Consider the following 20,724-nt stretch of genomic DNA (forward strand, 5'->3'; position numbering starts at 1 on the left):
AAAAGTCCTATCTTTTTCTTTCGTTTTTCTTTGAGTTTATATTTGGCATGACATGGGGTTTCGATCTCTCAATCAATTACTTCTTCTAATAACTAGATGGAATGCAAGTTGCAATTTACGTTCAATTAATACTTCTTGAGTACAATACATAACTTTCACGTGTTAAATAGAACTAAGTTATAGATACCTAGATGACTAGTTTCGCCTTGCGATCCATCTTCAGAATTCAATTAATAATTACTTCGTGGGTTTGGGTAAGGAAAATTTGATAGTTTATCAGCTATTTTACTACACGTATTTTTATTTGCAGTAATAGTGATTATAAGTTACTTTTGTCCGCCGCTGTGGAGTAACGGTTAGTATGTCTGACCTTGAAACGAGAGAACCGGGGTTCAAATCCTGGTTGGGACAAGTTAACTGGTTGAGATTTTTTACGGGATTTTCTCTCAACCCATTAAGAGCAAAAGCTGGGTAGCTTTCGGAGCTGGACCTGCACTCATTTCGCTGGTATTATTACCTTCACCTCACTCAGATGCTAGATAATAATTGGAAGTGAAGAAGCATTTTAAAATAAACCAGTTAAAAGTTATTTATTATTTTATTGTGAATAATTAATTATTTATAAGACTATATAAACAGTGAGTTCATTATTATTGCCTCTTTCACATTGCGAATTGTAATATTTCTATCTGCGATATTATTAATATTTTGTATAATTGCAATGGGAAAGAGGGAAAAGTGTACAGTAAGAACTGTCGAGTGGAACTAGGCCACAAAAAGTGGATTTGAAAACATGTAGATTCATCAAAATACAAACAAAATTCAGCATCTTCTTAAAGATGTATTGTCAGTTGCTAAATCATTAACAGAATTTGAAATTGAGTCGGCGATTTTGTGGCTAGTCAAAATCTTTTAATCATTTAAGTTAACTTATTGATTTAAATTTTCCAAGTGTAAGAGTGTACATTTCCCACTTCATAGAACAAAGTGCACTACAATAATTAAGGCGGTCATAGCCACTAATATCGACATGAATAAAAATTTAAAATACTATCGGATTCTTCTAATTTAAAAAATGTATATTAAATTCATGTGTCTGCATACGTATCTGTCAAAAGTTTCATGGTCGCATGCAGATAAACAAAAGGAACAAGTATGATATATCAAAGAAGTATGGTACCAATTTCCTGAATTACGAATCAACAGATGTATTATACAACTTGGCAATGTATCTGTCGTAGGTATTATAACATGATTTTCGTCTCTCATTAAGATAGGAGATAAAGTGAAATTAAAATATTGGGTGATTTTTTCCTCTAAAAGGCGTATTTTAATGCAATAATTGCGAATTTCCGTGAAAACAATCTGGCAACCCTGGATAAACTCAACAGTGTTCATGATTCCATTCCTATAGATAAACTACCTTGGATATCCATTATCATTTGACATGACCTTGACATATAACATAAAATTACAAAATTTATAAAAACATTATGCATAATAAATACAGTTTTGAAATCATCATTAGTTCAAAGGAATACACGAATCAAAATTTATAAAACTCTTGCCCGACCAATTTTATATTACGGGTGCGAGGTTGAGACCATAAAGACGGATGCATCCGAATTGGCTCCCATATTCCGGATTGGCTCCTAGATTATAAAATTCTAAAATCCGAATTGGCTCCCGGTTACATCCGAATTGACTCCAAAGGGACTAAAGTGCATCAGCATTTTCCTTCCCAGACTTAGGACTCTCTACATTACGTAGGTCTGGTTAAAAATGTTGTTGCAGTAAATCAGTACTTAAACCAATAGCTCACTTTTAAAACATCAATAAAATTAAATACATTGGGACGAGTGGATTAGAACTACGAACTCAACTTAGAATAAAAAGATTCACAGCAGTTAGTCGTATAGTAAACAGAATCCGAAATTTCAGCCCAAATTTTAGGCGGGAAACTCGAGGACGGAGATATATAAGTCTCTAACACATAGTCGCAAAAATCATTAGCTTGTGGGAATCTATTCGGACGCGAATTCTTATCTTTGCAGGTAACATCCGAAAATGTTTGGGAGCCAATTCGAATGACGTATTTTAATCTGGGAGCCAATTTGGAACACCGATAAAGACACCAGACTCCTGCCGCTGTCGAGATGAAGTTCATGAGACGCACCGCAGGAGTCACAAAATGGGACCACACGAGCACATCGACTCTTCTCCAGTCTTAATTTTGAATCGTTCAAAATAAGCTCAAAATTTGCCATGATCTGGTATAAATTGCGTACTAATGAAGTTTGGAGAGTAAATTATGCATTTCAGTCCGTCATATACCTGAGGAAAAAATAAGTTTTTGGTAACTGAACGTTTATCACTTGCAATTCAGTATGAATTCCAATTAGAAGTAGTATGTTCTTTCATTTTAAATTTAATATATGAGATTGGGCACTTTGTATATGAATAGGGTATAATATCTGCACAAGCAGCTTCTTTCGCTCGTTCATTACCTACAATGCCAATGTGTCCTCTAACGCAGGATAGGCATATGTGGTTTCCATAATTTTCAAATTCAGACTTATATCCAAAAACTATAGGGTGAAGATTCTTATTGTTTCTAACTGACAGAAGTGCAACTTGAGAATCAGACTGTATGCAGGAATTCGTTTTGTTGATAGTACTCCATCTTATTGCTTGAAGTATGGCAAATAGTTCAGCTTGGTACACACTGCATATTGGTGCTAATCGATATTTCGAAGAAAATATCTCTGTAGCATTATTAAAAGCAGCAAAAGCACAACCTACAATATTCTTGAGTTAACAACAAGATGAAGATGATTCCTTGGATGACCCGCTGATATAAAATTAGCTCTTTGTTCAATTTCGCAGTGAACACCTTGGTCAAGAAATAATTTACCCTCTTTATGACTAAGGAGCTCAATTCTGGCAATGACAGCTAAACAGAGTTATGCCATGCCTGCTATAATCAGAGCTGCATCTGTTGAGATGGTGCCATAAGCCGTGTAAAGGCTGGTTCACAATAAACCGGAAACGGAAACGACAACGACAACAGAAATAATGTTAAAATAAATATATTTAAATGTGAGCATTCATAATAGTTGATTGTGAATGTTCACATTTAAATACATTTATTTTAACAATATTTACGTTCTCGTTCTCGTTACCATTCCAGGTTTATTGTGAACGAGCCTTAATACGTAAAATGAATCCACGTTGAATCTGCAGTAATTTTTTTCTGAGCCCTTTTTTATCTAAAATGTTTCGGATAGCCGAAACACAGTAAAGTGTTAAAGGTTCAAATGCTCCATGATAAATAATACGTAAAATATCAGAATTTAGTCCCCAAGTTGGTTTAGCAGCCTTAACAAGAGATGAATGAAATTTACTGGTTTTCTTGGCCAGATCATCGAAGTGTAGTCTGAATAACATACGACTATCAAGATGAAGAGACTCACTGTTTCAATGTATTCACTGTTAAACTGTATTAACGGGGCATTCACATCCTTTTTTTTTTTTTTAAGTGACTAACATGACCGTTGTTTTGTGAGGATTAAAGTGAGGTTTGTTGTTATTCGAAACGATGTTCAAAGTTCAATTGACCTTTTTCTGTTATTGTTTGCATATCTTCGACCTTTATCAATATGAGAGCATCATCTGCATATCCAATAATGTTACTGGAAAATCTATTTGCAAACCATCATACAGAATTGCCCAGAGTCCGAAACTACAGATTGAGCCTTGAGGACAACCTTTGGTAATATGTATAGTTTTCAGTCCTACTGTGAGCTGGACTTTGCGATTGCAGAAATAGTTTTTGATTAGCTTGTGTAAGCTTCTGGGACATTCTTTTTTCTTAAGTTGTAACAAATTCATGGGCCACCAGGGATTATCAAAAGCACCTTTGATATCCAGAGATATAAGTAGTCTGATCTGTTTGTTTGCCAGTACGTCTTGGGCTCATTTAACACTAATTTAAGAAATATTAATCATGTTCTTAGGTGCGCAGAATTCCCCGACCTTCCCCTACTAAACTATTATGGGGGCGATACTTGAAGCGGCTATTCTGTCAAATCTTGGAGTTGGTATTTTGCATTATCAATATACTTATTTACAATTCACATTACGAAAAACTAGATGTACATAATAAGCACGAATATCTTTCGTCTCCTTTGCCTTTCAAACTGAACTAACATGCTTCGTCCTACAGTCCACGACGCGGCGCTGTGCGATGCCTGATGGCGAGTGTGTGGCCTCGTGGAGTAAGAAACCAAATATTTCTGCAATATTTATGACCACGTATTTTCCAAGCGGGTTGTATGGCAGCTCTGAAATAATTAGCAAGTTCCTAAAACAGAAGCCCGAGCTTATTATTACTGTTATCGCGCCTCACAATATATCACCAACGTGTCCGTGAAGATGACACGCCTGTCACTGCGTCACCGAACTGTAGATTTCCACAGTCATGTTTTGACATTTCGTCACGTCAATGTGTGGCCAACCAAACAATCGCTTTGAAATGCGACTATTTCCGTCTTGCAGAAAAGATTAATACAGCCAACACTGGAGTGAAACATTTGCCTAGTGTCCACAAACAAACGTTGATAGTACAAACTACTCAGATACGAGTGTTATCACTGGTTCGTTCTGAGTACACAGGAGGAAAAACCTGTATTTGAGATCCCTTGTTCAACAAAAATCTGAATCATATTAACACAAACAAATTCATAAATAAATATATATTTCAATTTCAAAGATTTACAGTATATTAAAGTTTCGTCTTACAATCATCGCACTTAAATAATGGGTGTAATTAAATGACACATTCTCCTGCTAATACGTTAGGCTCCACTTAAATTAATCACTAAATTACGTAAATGCTTATAACATGCACTAACACTTTGTTATAGATCCTTCTGTCTTTTCTCTTTACCAAGCTAATTATCTAATTCTTACCCCAATACTGTGCAAGATATCTGCTCTCAGCAGTTAACACGCTTACAACCCCTACCCCAATCCTTAGTCCTGCGATAAAATAATCTTTAATTACTTCTAACCAAATGTTTTTGTGGGAATAATATAGGTATATGAAACTGACAGTTATTGTAAAATAGTTTAATTTTTATATTTTCATTAAGTAAAAAAAAATCTTTATTTTAAAACGTTAAAATGTAAGTCCCGCGCCGTAATCGCATAATCTAAAGCATCTCACCTTGGACTGGCGATATGGAAAGAAATCTCATTTTTAAGATCTCATGAGGGAAAAAATTTCCCCACGAAATTTCTTCCCTCAAGAGAACTTAAATGAAATTTCTTTCCATATCGCTAGTGCAGTAGGCCTATATGGAACTGGTACACATCCAGCATCGTGATGAATTTTGGAAACTGCAGTAAGTAGCGAAATCCGTTTTCGAAAGCCAGCTAAATGGCCGGGGGGAGGGGGGACCATCGTGCTTAACACACTTTACTCTCATACTGGCTGATGATAGATAACATTAGTTAAAGGCATGTAGGCGTATGTCAACAGTCAGCTGGTCGGCCTTGACTTCTATTGGCTGTCGCGTCACGGATTTTTAAACCTGGCTGTGGAGGAGAGAGTAGCAATTATGATTGTTCTCCTTGTACGACGTGCTGTGCAGCGGGACGTCCTACACCATACAGAGATCTGACCACACTGAATACCGTTCCACAACTAACCCAATACCCCTCAAAGTGAACATATTCTGACAATGGACCCGTCGAGATCACTGCGTATCAAGCTGATCAGAATCAGGTCTAAATACAAGCACTGTACTTTTACTTTGTGTCTGAAATAATTTCAGAACCTAGTAATACAAAAATGTGATGAAGTATTGCTTATGATTGTGTGCCGGAAAAGATTTCTTGCTGAACATAATTTATATACTCTTACACGAAATCAAAACAAAATGAAATGTGACGCATCAGTCAAATACCGACAGAAAACGTAGTAATCCTGTACGAAATTACGAATCTTTGCACCTTCATCCTGTCAGAACAGAGCGCTGTTACAAAAATTGTCGAGTGTTACACACTTGCAATATCTCTTGGTATGTTTTTAGCTTGTATTTTAAGAGTTGCAAGACTAGTATGCGAATTGTCTCTATTTTCATGCATTTGCGTTTGTTTTTTATTTGCTCCACTAAAGCCCACACACAGAGGATAAAGATAAAGCTTCATGAATAAAAAGTCGTTTATGTATATTTCAAACAGCGAAGTGAAGATGATGCGATAACAGCGTAAACACAACAAATTAGACTTCCACAAGATTATCTTTATTGTGCCGCCGATTTTTTATGTGAGCAGAAACATAAAATTGTGTCCTTTTTTTACACACCGTGAATCCCATAAAGAATTGCGTTCTGAGGTCACTGAGTCGTGACATGCACGCATCTCGGAGATGGAGCAACGATACCGGCAGATATCTGCTATAAAACACTTGATGAACATTTCATCCATACTAATTACTAATGCATCATATGGACAGTAAAGTACGTCGAGTAATATAAACAAACACATTACGAGAATATAATATGCTCGTGTTACAAAAACTACACGAAAGACAAAAGTTCGTGTTTTCATATAACGGGTATTCTACAAGTTCACGTGTAGTAAACACAACATTTTGTTAATCATGCTGGTTTTCGTTCCGTTGTTCTTACTAAATTATAACTTGTGATGTATCTTTGTTTATGCTCTTGAAAACGCAGTGAACTCTCAACGATATCAAATTGGTATTTCAGTTTGACAGAAAACATAGTAATGTAATACTTTCACGGAATCTATGAAACAATACCTAATTTTAAACCCACGGTAGGTAATTTACCAGAACAAGAATAAAGAAATATTTCCCTTCACTAAGCAATGTTACTGTTTGTACAAAAGTGATTTCATACAACAGAACTCCTTACAAAAATTTCCAAAGGAATTCTTAATTCTTTGCATTTTCTCTGAACAAACAATTGCCTCAAGCTTCGATAAATGCATGCATGCATACATACATACATACATACATACATACATACATACATACATACATACATACATAGTGACAGTTTCATTGATCATAATACCTATATGCTTTTGAGACCGACGGAAGATTTTAAGAACCTTGAGAATATGAATCCGGGTGCCTTTTAACCTCAGTTACTGAAGCACACACTGTATGTGTGTTGTTTTTAAATTTTTGTATGTGTATCGAGGCCAGGAATTATTACGCTCTGTTTGATCGGGAAAATAAGTAAAAAGTAAAATAAACAGATTCATGAATAAATCATTAGACATTCTGTAGGCCTATATGCTGAAAATGAATATTTTCGAAAAAATTAGTTCTTGAGAAAAATATTGATAGCGCTCCAGAAGTATGAGTAAGGAGAAAAACATTACCGAATTTTACCACTTATATCGGTACACCGACAGAATTTTAAAAAATATGTCCATATAACTGAATTAAGGTGGAGAAATAATTTACGATTTTAAACATCTCCACCACGAAGAAGATATTCAGGCAGCAAGGACAGAGATAAAATATTAACAGACAAAGTTTAAGCAAATAATTCTCCAGGACAGATTGGCTTAAACAAACTCTTAACTCCGGCGGCTTACCAAGAGACTTCATAGCGCGTGTGATGTTCTGTAGTAGTAGGCCTAATATTAGTACTCGTAACAATAACAGTAGTAGTAGTAGTAGTAGTAGTAGTAGTAGTAGTAGTAGTAGTAGTAGTAATAGTAGTAGTAGTAGTAGTAGTAGTAGTAGCCTATATTGAGTTGTTTTCTCCAGGCATGAATGTCTGAAATTAAAATTGCATGGTTTAGAATTGTTTGAGGTTGAATGAACTCTTCATTTTTGTTGTGCACTGAAAATCTCTAATACAAGGGCTAGTGCAGATATAAAGTCGTGCGTTGCAAATATTGTGACTTTGAGAACGAAAAACATTTGTAAGAATGTGTCGTGGACGGTTTGACAAAGCTTTAATAATTATGAATATGGTTCATTATTGCCTAAAATAGGTACGAAAGTATTCACTTGTTATTCTCACACTTTTACCTAGGTTGCTCTTTGCTTTCATGGTTCAGCTTTTACTATCATGATGAAAAAATTTGAAACAGTCAAGATGTCACCGTAACTATTCTCCTTTTTAAGACCTTTCTGACTTGAATACGCAAGATTTTATGCCTTGTATTTAATTTGTGATACGCTATAATTACGTCCATTTTTCACCCATACAAAAATAATATTTTTGAAGAAACAACTTAGCTGTTCCATTATTTCTATATGTAATTCATGACAATTTTACACAGTACTGGATCTTGTGCTGAATGTCAGTCATTGTATATCTGTACAGATCTGTTCTTTTTCATTTTAAGCTATAAGACGAATTCAAGAATGAAATATCAGTGGCGAATAAGTACTTGATTTGGTGCAGTGCCGGGAGGCAGGTAATGATGGTTAATCAATTATACATCGCTTGATGCATTTTGGACAATCAGTGTAGGAATTACACGTCCACTTGGGAGGCCCTGGATTCATGTTCCGGTAATTTCATGGTCATCGAATGCTGTGTATTACGTAACAACGTCAAATTCGGTTCAGCGGCCTTGTAACAATTGGTTGCCATTTCTGTAATTGGGAGATATAGATTTCAAGATTTGATGTCCTCTAAGCTATTATACGCACTTACAAGTGTGAGATTTAGTTAAATTTTGTAAAAAAGAATACGTTTCACAATACGATCCTTATTTCAAAATTTTACATTCTGAACAGACATCGCGCTCACTTTTCTTTCGTTTCCAAATTTTCGTTCAACTTATCGTGTGAAAGTCTTCAGTTTCAGCTATGGTGGGAGCGTTTCCGATCTCATGTCTAGCGTACAAGGGTTTTATTTCCCTCTGTTTTGTGTTATTTGCGTCATCTTAAGCACTGGTCTTGCGCCAGACTGACCACACAACCATCGAGTACTACTATATCTAAAATGTTCAACGGTTGTTGTATAACGGTCAAAGGGCAAAATCCTTCAATATAGATGAATATTAAGCAAAACATGTTTTCTGGTAAAAGTCATCTTGTAAAGATAATTGTATGTCTGTACAGTCATACTAAACGAGTATTTTCGATCTAGTCAGACTTAAGGTTTCAACCGAGGAATATCAATAGGCTACAGTATTTATACAGTGTGATTCAAAACCTCTGCAACAAACTCTAAGGGGTGATAGATCTAAGAATAAGGAACTCTTTTTGTTAAACAACCTATGTCTTTCGACGCATCGTTTCGAAATTACCGTTGAAAATGTTTTTGCGTGGGCATACGTCAATGTATGCGAATGTGTGCACCCCTGTTTGTTTGTTTATTTGCTGAGATGTTTGTAAGAGACGAGAAGAGTTGTTGCTGTTTGTTTACGTTTAATGTTCAATACCTTTTCCTTTCAGTTCAGTATTATCATTAACTGAGAATGGATGTCTGCGCGGTCTTCCACCAATGCGCCGGGAACGAAGAGACCCATCGTCTCGAAGGCGCTGATAAAGTCGAGCAAACATTGTGTGTTGAGAGTGATTTCTGTTTTGAAACTGTTGTTGGTACATGTGGAGAGCTCTTCTTCCGTTTCCGCGAGCCTCCCCATAACACATTACCATGTCGGCTAACTCGGGAAAAGTGTAGACATCTATTCTCAATTGATGGTTAGACTGAACTGAAAGGAAAAGGTATTCCACATTAAACGTAAACAAACAACAACAACAACAACCCTCCTCGTCTCTTACGAACATCCCAACAAACAAACAGGGGTGCACACATTCGCATACATTGACATACGCCCGCGCAAAAACATTTTCAACGGTAACTTCGAAACGACGCGTCAAAAGACATAGGTTGTTTAACAAAAAGGGTTTTTTATTGTTAGATCTATCACCCCTCAGAGTTTGTCGCAGAGGTTTTGCATCACCCTGTATACATAAATGTGTATGTGAATGTATAAATATCTTCATATTCTGAAAATAAAGCTGATAAATGTCTTTATTGACGGTGGTTTCAACTCACTCGGAAGTTTACACATGTATTTTAACTGAAGTCATGTCAACTTACGACAAACTTTACAATAGGCCTATCAATAGAGTGGATATGAATTAAAATTTACACGGACTTAAACATGAACAAGTGCGTGAATGCAATTAACGTAATTAGCTTATAACACGGCAGACACTAACCAGGATATTCTTTCTAAGTCACAAGACGTTACCGGCAATAAAATTAAGTGGTAGAAGTAGAGTCGTCAAATTCACGAATGGTTTAAACAAAGGTAGAGTACGATCGCAAACTCGTGGCACCTGCGCGAAAGACGAATTGGCATCCACTTACATGGACTGGCCCAAAAGTCTTGCTGGTGGGTGTTTGAACAGTACGCTCTACGAGTAAAGCAGTCGCCCGCACACACAGAACCTCCACTCCGAAGCCTGAGAAAGAAGTTCGTGCATGTTTGTGCCACGAGTTTGCGGTCGGGCTCTAGACTAAATGCATCCCTTTTGTAGGCCACTCAGGACCACAGCGTAGTCACAGGTTATAGCTCACACCCGTTCTCGGCAATCGGCATTAATTACAGTAGACAAGTCAGTCCAACGTGCTTGCCGCCTTTCCCGCCAATGAAATATTCCTGGTACTCAATTTCTGGTAGAGGTTGAGTAAGTCTCCCATGGCCGTAGTATGGTCGAAAAAATTGGGTCAATGGAGATAATGGATGCCCCTGTGGGAAATCGAAACCACGACCTTTAGGCTTGCGTGGTAACGTCTTACCCGCGAAGCTACCGCGTGCCCCATAAGGATCAAATATTGTACCTAAATTATTAAGTATGTTTTTGCAGGAGACATTACCGTCTAACAAAACAAAGCCTCTGAATAAATCTTATCTTTTAAACAGCCAAAATGCAATTTTGTATGTGCATGTATGTATGGAGGAAGTTCAATCAAACCATAGTTGATCCACTAGGTAGGTACAACTTCCAGAAGAAAGGAATGGGATGAGAATTCCTACATGTGGATTTTCAGTCCCTAAAATATTAAAGATATGACTCAAGCAGGTCTCTAACCATAATCGTATTAATTATAGATCATTCTCGAATACAGACGACTCTCGCCAATTGGGCGTCTGTTGAATAGCACCGAGAACTTTCCCATATGCCAGCGGATTCCGATGATAGGGTGTGCCAGCTGGCGTTGGTTCATATTCATAAACGTTACACACAAAAACAGTAATCTGGATGTCCACCTTTATCAGTCACCCACCCTGTAATCATATGCTGATTATATGAAATGCTAAGAAATTAGGAAATGGAATGGTTAAATATTGAAGAAATGAAGTTCGTAATGCCAAAAGATATGGGGAGAACCGTGGAATTCATCCTTTCACAGCTAGTAAGCCTACTTTAATCAACGCAGGAGATGATGATGATGATGATGATGATGATGATGATGATGATGATAATAATAATAGCATACTCATAACAATGACAATAACAATACATCAATGTCATAAATAATAAACATTTTATTTGGGGAGATACTTAAACTAATTACATCAGGCCTTGCTGACTATTTCGGTCATCGGTTGCTGGTGATAGAAACACCCAGCAAATTCACCAGACATGCCGCGTTTCTAGAATTTGGTACCGTGTTGTTGGCTTGGCAAAAGACTGTATCTGAAGTAGGCTATGCAATGTTAAAAGTATCCTAAATCAGTTAAAAGAGTTGTTTCATGATGGTTAATATTATACGAATCTACCACATGGAAATTCATCTCAGATTAAAGCTATCTTCCTTCTCTATACCCATTGGTGACATAGCCACGGCACATAATGTCACAGGACAGGTCTTGTCTCGTCTACTGTAGCAATAAAATTGTTGCCATTACTTTTCCTCATGTTATAGAATATCCATTTTGCGTCGAAGTGCGGGCTCTAAATATCAAACTCTTAGTAAAATGTTTAATTGGAATATCCGATACTAATGAAATGATTAAAAAATCGGCCTAGCAGAATGTCAACACGTCTATATTAATGCTAGTTTAACGATCAGAGGCACAGGGTGAAAGCTATTGTGTCGTGGTATAAGCGGCATTGTTTTTAATGCCTTTAACAAATGCACAGATTTGACATTTACGGCTGGGGATGTAGCTCGTATGGTGCAATTCATTTTTAACAATACACGCTGTTGGGTTCCTTTTTATATAAAAATTATATTGACACGAAATTCGAAACAAATTTTCAACTCATGCATCATCATGCTGAAGCTCAAATAGTCACTAATATAAATATATACACAGTGTACATATGCGTGGTATAGGGACCACCACAAGCTTATACCTCGAATAATTTTAACCGTGTACAGTATATGAGTTAAAACACGCATCGCATGATCGCATGAATTGCTTGATAAAATCTAATGTTTTATGACACTGTATAATTTTTGTAGCATGCATATTGGCCTAATTTTGTTACTGTCTATATGGTAATGACAGTGGTACCGGGTTAGGATGCATGTTAAAGAAACTTCTGGAAACAAAATAAAATATAACTTACAGACTACATATTTCAAAAGTAAACACCAGAATTGTTGTGAATGACTGAATTGGGATAGGCAGAGGAATAATGAATTTTATCCAATATGATCGAGTTAAAAGTGGTTTATATTTGAAACAAATAGATAGGTCCTGAATGTGTGTTCAAAATCAAATAATGAAATATACAATTATAATATGGGAATGTGTGTGTGTATTGGGTCCGAAAATGTCGGTTTCAAACTTGGCCAAAGCCAGTGAATCTAAATATCGTCCCTCCTCCGGCAAATTAGCGACCCTGCACTTAAAGTCTATATTGTACTATTTAATAGTACAATATAGACCTTCAGTGCAAGGTCGCTTATTTGTCAGTTTCGCTAGTTTGCCAGAGGAGGGACGATATGGTAAAAATTCGTAGTATGGCTTCCTTCGGAAAAGATGTAAATCTGAATATCCCGTGTAATAGATTTACATAATGTAAAATAGTCCTGCTCTTGAATGAGAGTTCTAGGACAAATTCTTCCAGTCATTTTTCGCCAACGCCCTAATTCGAAGGTAGCACAAAAAGCCCATATTAGTGATCCAACTGAGCATGAGCTTCTTCCACTCACCATATCGTAATGTGTAATCATTTTGGGAAGTTCTTGCGTGAAAATTTTTTGCCTCCCACTAAATAATGTAGGTTGTCATGTAATCACATATGAAGAAGGAAAAGGACTGCTCATTTGTTTTAATAATAAAGCAGTAAAATAACTACAGTTCATTTTTAGTTACTCCTCATTGAAGTTCTGGCTGACATGTAGGCTATTATCAGGCAGTACATCTCTCTTGACGATATGTCAGAGGAAGAACAATTGTTTGTATACTTCTGAAGTCTGATTAGTGTAACATGTAACTAGTCAGCGATGTATGCAACGAAGGAGGAAAAAAACTGGCCATCCTACTCCATTATCTCCTGGCTTAGTTTCCTCGTAAGTGATGCCTAATTGGTGTTTGTTATGAGATTCAAACCTTTATTCGAACAGTTGACTAAACAACATTTTTTAGTATAGGTCGTGCCAGGGATTTTGGCAGATGGATTTTCTTTATGTGAACTGGAGAGCGAATCCTCACCGCTGCAAGATCGGCTGTTATCTCTGTCGCAGTGGAACGGGTAGGACATAAGAGTAAACATGCACGCCCGAGTATTTGTGCACTCTGGACAGTCACCTCCAGAAACTAAACAAATATTACAGTTGTCTATATGTGTCTTTGGTATTCCCAAGAAACTTGTTCGATTAATTAAAATGTGTCTCAATGAAACTTACAGCAGAGTCCGTACAGGCCAGTTTCTATCTGATGCTTTTCCAATTCACTGCGGGCTAAGGCAAGGAGATGCACTATCACCTTTACTTTTTAACTTCGCTCTAGAATATGTCATTAGGAAAATTCAGGATAACAGAGAGGGTTTGGAATTGAACGGGTTACATCAGCTTTTTGTCTATGCGGATGACGTGAATATGTTAGGAAAAACTCCACAAACGATTAGGGAAAACACGGAAATTTTACTTGAAGCAAATAAAGCGAGAGGTTTGGTAGTAAATCCCGAAAAGACAAAGTATATGATTATGGCTCGTGACAAGAATATTGTACGAAATGGAAATATAATCTGTTATATATATGTATATGGAAATATGTTAATCCTTAGTCAATAGATAAGACTGAGTTTTACGAAATACGAACATTAAGGGATGGAAAATGGGAGGCAGTAATGACCAAAATAATTATACAGATTTATTTTTTTTAACCAGCAGACGTGCAGCCTTTAAATTTAAAACAAAGATTCACTCATAAAATTGGGTTAGACTATTCAGCTCATCTCTCAGAATTGTTTCTAAAATGTATAAGGAAAGTAAAAAAATTCAATGTCATGTAGGCTACTCCCTTGATATAACTTCGTTTTTTTTATACTTCCGAGCAGAGAGGAGAGAAAAAGAAGTCGACGATTTTAAAAATTCACTAAACTATATTTAACTGCTAGAGACGTAAAATTTAAAATGAAAATTACTCTCTACAATATTGGTTAAACATTCTTAGATTTTTTAAATACCATATCCTAAGGTACTGATGAAAAGGCAGAAGGGAGTGAGAAATCTCATGTCATCCGATCTCGATGAAAGTCGTTATCTGGGGATCTTTGCGATCACAGAATACGAATAAGGTATTATTTAGTCCGACTTTGTCCCTAAAGTGGTGGAGTGGGACAAAAATGGGTGAAAAATTAAATTAGATATCTTAGGTGTTTTCGAGACTAAAATTACGAATAATACAATTTGTGCGAATTCAATATGGCAGTTTCAGTACTATGAATTATATTTTAAAAAATTAAACATCGGATATCGCGCAGGGAACACATTTACAGTATTTAAGGGGGTATGTAACACCTTTTGCTAGTAGGCCTATATATTTAGTAAAATCTAAAGTGTAATTTCTACATATTCTGAATGAATGTTGTGCTGGAATTTAATAGTCATCAGCCAATACCTCTAGATTAATAAACAACTTTTTAGAATCCATAAAATACAGTATTTATTGTGAATGGTAATTATATTTTTCAATTGGTGCAATTTGTCCAGGAAAAATTGGTTTCTCCGATATTTTGTACGATTTCGAATGTTTTAAAATGCTTTCTTCTCTGTTCTATTCACAATATGCGTGTGAAGAAATTATTGCCCTTGTAATATCCATTACAATCCTATTTATTATACTCTTATATAAATCTTATATAAATCTAACTTCCGCATCATGCAATTTTACCCAATTAACCAAATTATATTTTGATTCTTAAGAAGAATCGTAATTTTATTACCTTGAATTGTCGCACCACCAGTGGACGATCCCTAGATTATTACTGGACAGATCTTGTATATTGATTTGGTAAGGCTAGGATTATATATATTTATATATATATATATATATATATATATATATATGCGCGCAATGCAATGCTTTTTCCTTTTAATTAAGAATTAATTTAATTTAGAAAATGTAGGAGACGTATTGTAAAATCATTGCGAACGGAAGTCATTTACATTTATTAAAGGTATTCTTTGAGTAGGACTGTACCGTGGTGTGTTTCATAATAAGGATAATTGATATGAGCTGCTGTTATGAAAATATGAACGACTCAGAATGTTATCGCATCTCGTTCTCGCAGCTTACACAAACAATATTGGCTCGCCTACTGGAAATGTCATCGAGGTCATCTGCCAAAATCGGTGCCTCCGACTATAATTGTTATAAGACAAAATGTTGCTCTCTCGATAAATCAGACTTTAACGAAAAATAATAAATAGCTAAATAAATAAATAGTGTAAAGTCGTCGGACATGATAAAATTAAAAAAAAAAAGAGACATTTTGTTTCAGAATATTATAGGCCTAATAAATATGAATTTTTACATATGAGGGCATAGTAATTAATTTTCAATTGCAAAAGAAACTGACTTCGTATCCACAGGGCCATACTGGAAAGCAATTTCGTCGTTCAAGCCACAGGTCGGCATCCTTTTATGAACGTTGTACCAGATTACACAAGTCGCAAGGAAAGAACCGACTTCTGACAGTTCCGTGATATGTATGTTTGAAGTCTCTTGTACCGGCTATATGTTTGGTCCAACCAACAGAAAATGAATTCGCCAATCGTCTTTCCGGCGTTACAAGGCAAGTGAAGACGGCGTTGCCACGTGATCTTTAGCTCAGACGTCGTATTGTAAGGGGAATGCTTTCAGCTGCAATACTGCGCCCTGTCCCTGGTCCGTTACTTCACGATCAGAAATAAATTGTTTATTGCGGTAAATACAGTATAATACCTTGAAGTGACACAATCTCTTGAAAAAAAAAAAACCTATGCAATTAGTTTTTAAGATAAGATTTTAATAGGTACACATGTACATAAGAAATTAAACAATCCAGGACACACATAGGCCTATAGTCACCGCGATGAATTAGGCCCTTTTCACACTGGGACACCGGTGACGGTCACCGGTGTTTGCAATGAACACTCGTGGGTCACTGGTGTCGAACACAGCTAGTATTGCCAACTGATTAGTTAGTAGCTTCTGATAAAACAATTTGTGATTAGTTAGTGAAATGGATTCGAGTTAGGACGTTTTGTCGTTACTGCTATAGAACAGGAGGAGGATGAAGACAAAACGTTCATTACACAGATATTCACTGCTAGAAATCACAGGAATGGACACAGTACTAAGGAAAAGCTATCTCATCAGATGAAAAATTTTCTCTTACTTTGCTGTTGTTTTATTTTCTTTTATTTTGAGCGTATTTGACAGATTTTAACTGGTAGTAGTATATTATATATATTAAAATACAGTATTATAAAACTGTCACTGGTAAGTCCATCGTTGCTCTTCATGAGCTGTTGGAAAGTATAACAAAGATTACTAGAAATGTTAGGTCAACATTTGTGGTTGCTACATGTCAATACTTACTTAGGTACTTACAAATAGCATTTAAGGAACCCGGAGGTTCATTGCCATTCACATAAGCACGCCATTGGTCCCTATCCTGTGCAAGATTAATCCAGTCCCTATCACCATATCCCACCTCCCTCAAATCCATTTTAATATTATCCTCCCATCTACGTCTCGGCCTCCCCAAAGATCTTTTTCCCTCTGGCCTCCCAACTAACACTCTATATGCATTTCTGGATTCGCCCATAACTGCCACATGGCCTGCCCATCTCAAACATATGGATTTAATGTTCCTAATTATGTCAGGTGAAGAATACAATGCGTGCAGTTCTGCGTTGTGTAACTTTCTCCATTCCCCTGTAACTTCATCCTTCTTAGCCCCAAATATTTTCCTAAGAACCTTATTCTCAAACACCCTTAATCTCTGTTCCTCTCTCAAAGTCAGAGTCTAAGTTTCACAACCATACAGAACGACCGGTAGTATAACTATTTTATAAATTCTAACTTTCAGACTTTTGACAGCAGACTAGATGACAAAAGCTTCTCAACCGAATAATAACAGGTATTTCCCATATTTATTCTGCGTTTAATTTCCTCCCGAGTGTTATTTATATTTGTTACTGTTGCTCCAAGATATCTGAATTTCTCCACCTCTTCGAAGGATAAATCTCCAATTTTTATATTTCCATTTCGTACAATATTCTAGTCACGAGACATAATCATATACTCTGTCTTTTCGGGATTTACTTCCAAACTTATCGCTTTACTTGCTTTAAGTAAAATTTCCGTGTTTTCCCTAATCGTTTGTGGATTTTTCTCCTAACATATTTACGTCATCCGCATAGGCAAACACCAGATGTAACCCGTTCAATTAAAAACCCTCTGTGTTATCCTGAACTTTCCTAATGACGATTCTAGAGCAAAGTTAAAAAATAAAGGTGATAGTACATCTCCTTGCTTTAGCCCACAGTGAATTGGAAACGTATCTGACAGAAACTGGCCTATACGGACTCTGCTGTAAGTTTCACCAATACGCATTTTAATTAATCGAACTAGTTTCTTGGGAATACCAAATTCAATAAGAATATTATACAAAATTTCTCTCTTAACCGAGTCATATGCCTTTTTTATATCTATGAATAACTGATGTATTGTACCCTTATAATCCCATTTTTTCTCCAATATCTGCAGAATACAAAACAATCTTATCAATAGTCGATCTATTACGCCTAAAACTGCACTGATGATCCCCAATAATTTCATCTACATATAGAGTTAATGTTCTCAAAAGAATATTGGACAAAATTTTGTACAACGTCAACAAAAGTGACATTCCTCGGAATTTACTGCAGTTAGTCTTGTTCCCCTTCTTAAAAATAGGTTCAATTATGGACTCCTTCCATTGTTCTGGTACAATTTCCTTTTCCCAAATAGCAGGTACAAGTTTATAAATTTCGCTAGATAATGCACTTTCACCCTCTTGTATTAATTCTACTGGAATTTGATCGATACCTGGAAACTTGTACTTTTTCAGATTTTCTATCGCAATTCCGACTTCAGAAAGTGTGGGTTCGAGTATAAATGGCTCAGCAGTTTGTTTTGAATTTCGACCCGATCATTTCTATTTGGCCTATGTAAATTTAGTAGTTGCCCAAAACAGTTTTTACATCTGTTCAGAATTGAATGAGAGTAGATAAGAAATGACGGGAACCGCCTGGAGTTAGGCTGGCTAAATGGAGGTAGGGGGTTCCATGTGACGTCATTGTGGGCGTGGCCAAAGTATTACGTCATAGTGGGCGTGGCCAAATTATTGCGTCATGGGCGGGGCTTAAGTTATGACGTCACGGAGGGGGTGGGGGGCTTAAATTATGACGTAGGAAAGGGGCGTAACGTCATAAATGGCAATCTAAGAGTTCAAGGTTAAAGTGATGACGTAAGAAAGGGGCGTAACGTCATAAATGGCAATCTAAGAGTTCAAGGTTAAAGTGTGACGTAATGCATGTAATGGCATGACATGTTTATCTCCTCAATGTGGAAATTATGACGTAGGAAAGGGGCGTAACTTAAATTACGTCAAGGTTAAAGTGTGACGTGCGAGTATGTAATGGCATGACAAGTTTATCTCCTCAATGTGGGAATTATGACGTAGGAAAGGGGCGTAACTTATATTACGTCAAGGTTAAAGTGTGACGTCATGCAGGTATGATGTTTATCTCCTCAATGTGGAAATTATGACGTAGGAAAGGGGCGTAACTAAATTACGTCATGGTTAAAGTGTAACGTGCAGGTATGTAATTGCATGACAAGTTCATACATGTTTATCTCATCAATGTTGCTATGTGTGCTGAGTCATATCCGGCAATTGTTCTAGTTCATACATGTTTGAAAACTGCTATGTGTGCAAATATTACACATCCGGCGAAGAATTAATCTATCACACTTAAACACATACATTCTTTTTCTTAAGATTCTAATGTAATGGTAATTTAATTGATTGGGGAATGGGTGTTGGAACGTGGGACATAAATGGATAAAAAATTAATCTAGCACACTTGTAAATTAAACAGGATGTGGCTGAAGTGACGTTATAAATATGTAATTGAAGTTGGAAATGGGGGAGGGGGGGTAAAAATGTACTTTAAGCCAATTGTTGAGTAATTGATAAAAAATATTAAGATTCTAATGTACTGGTAATTGAATTGATAAATAGTAGCTAATGGCAAATGGAAATTGGAATGTGGGAATTATTGATGGCGTAAATGGTTGTACTTTAAACCAATTTATAAAAAAATTAATCTAGCACACTTGTAAATTAAACACATACATTCTTCTCATATTATTCCAATGTAATACATTTTGAGTGGTTTGTTTAACGTATTTAATACATTATTACCAACATTAATTTCATCAGAATGTGACATTATTATGATTTAGAGCAGTAATTGTAGCAGATAAATCAACGTAGATAAATATTGCATGATGCAAATAATATGCAAGCTGTTAAATTCACATCCGGTGAAGACGCAAGTGCTGAATAATGGCCAGCTATCCAATGGATGTCCTGAAACTGGTTGTACTTTAAGCCAATTGTTGAGTAATTGATAAAAAATATTAAGATTCTAATGTATTGGTAATTGAATTGATAAATAGTAATGGCAAATGGAAATTGGAATGTGGGAATTATTGATGGTGTAAATGGTTGTACTTTAAACCAATTTATAAAAAAATTAATCTAGCACACTTGTAAATTAAACACATACATTCTTCACATATTATTATTATTCCAATGTAATACATTTAATGTAGATGTATATGTTGTGTAATGCATAAGTGTGCAAATATTATGCAAGCTTGCTGAATCACTTCCGGCGACGATGCAATTGCTGAGTAATGATAAAAGCATGTTCTTTAAGCACCTGCAACGCGTCATATTACACAAATATTGCATGATGCAAATAATATGCAAGCTGTTAATTCACATCCGGTGAAGACGCAAGTGCTGAATAATGGCCACCTTATTATTATTATTATTATTATTATTATTATTATTATTATTATTATTATCATCGTTCCAATTTAATACATTTTGAAGTAAGATTTATTGGATTGATTAATAATTTAATACATTTTGAAGTAACATTTATTGGATTTATTTTAAGCCATATATTATTACCGAAG

At 35.9% G+C, this 20,724-nt stretch overlaps 1 protein-coding gene and 1 long non-coding RNA gene across 7 annotated transcripts in view; one reads left to right on the top strand and one right to left on the bottom strand.

Annotated features, from left to right (window-relative positions):
• LOC138698122 (transducin-like enhancer protein 4) overlaps nt 1-20,724 on the bottom strand; it is an 814,654-nt gene that overhangs the window by 692,971 nt on the left and 100,959 nt on the right. The window lies entirely within an intron of this gene.
• LOC138698121 (uncharacterized) lies at nt 18,738-19,744 on the top strand. The gene is made up of 3 exons (XR_011331699.1): nt 18,738-18,965; nt 19,026-19,124; nt 19,225-19,744. It is a non-coding gene; the product is annotated as an uncharacterized lncRNA (long non-coding RNA).

Source organism: Periplaneta americana, chromosome 4 (assembly GCF_040183065.1).
Source record: "Periplaneta americana isolate PAMFEO1 chromosome 4, P.americana_PAMFEO1_priV1, whole genome shotgun sequence".
Lineage (NCBI taxonomy): Eukaryota > Metazoa > Arthropoda > Insecta > Blattodea > Blattidae > Periplaneta > Periplaneta americana.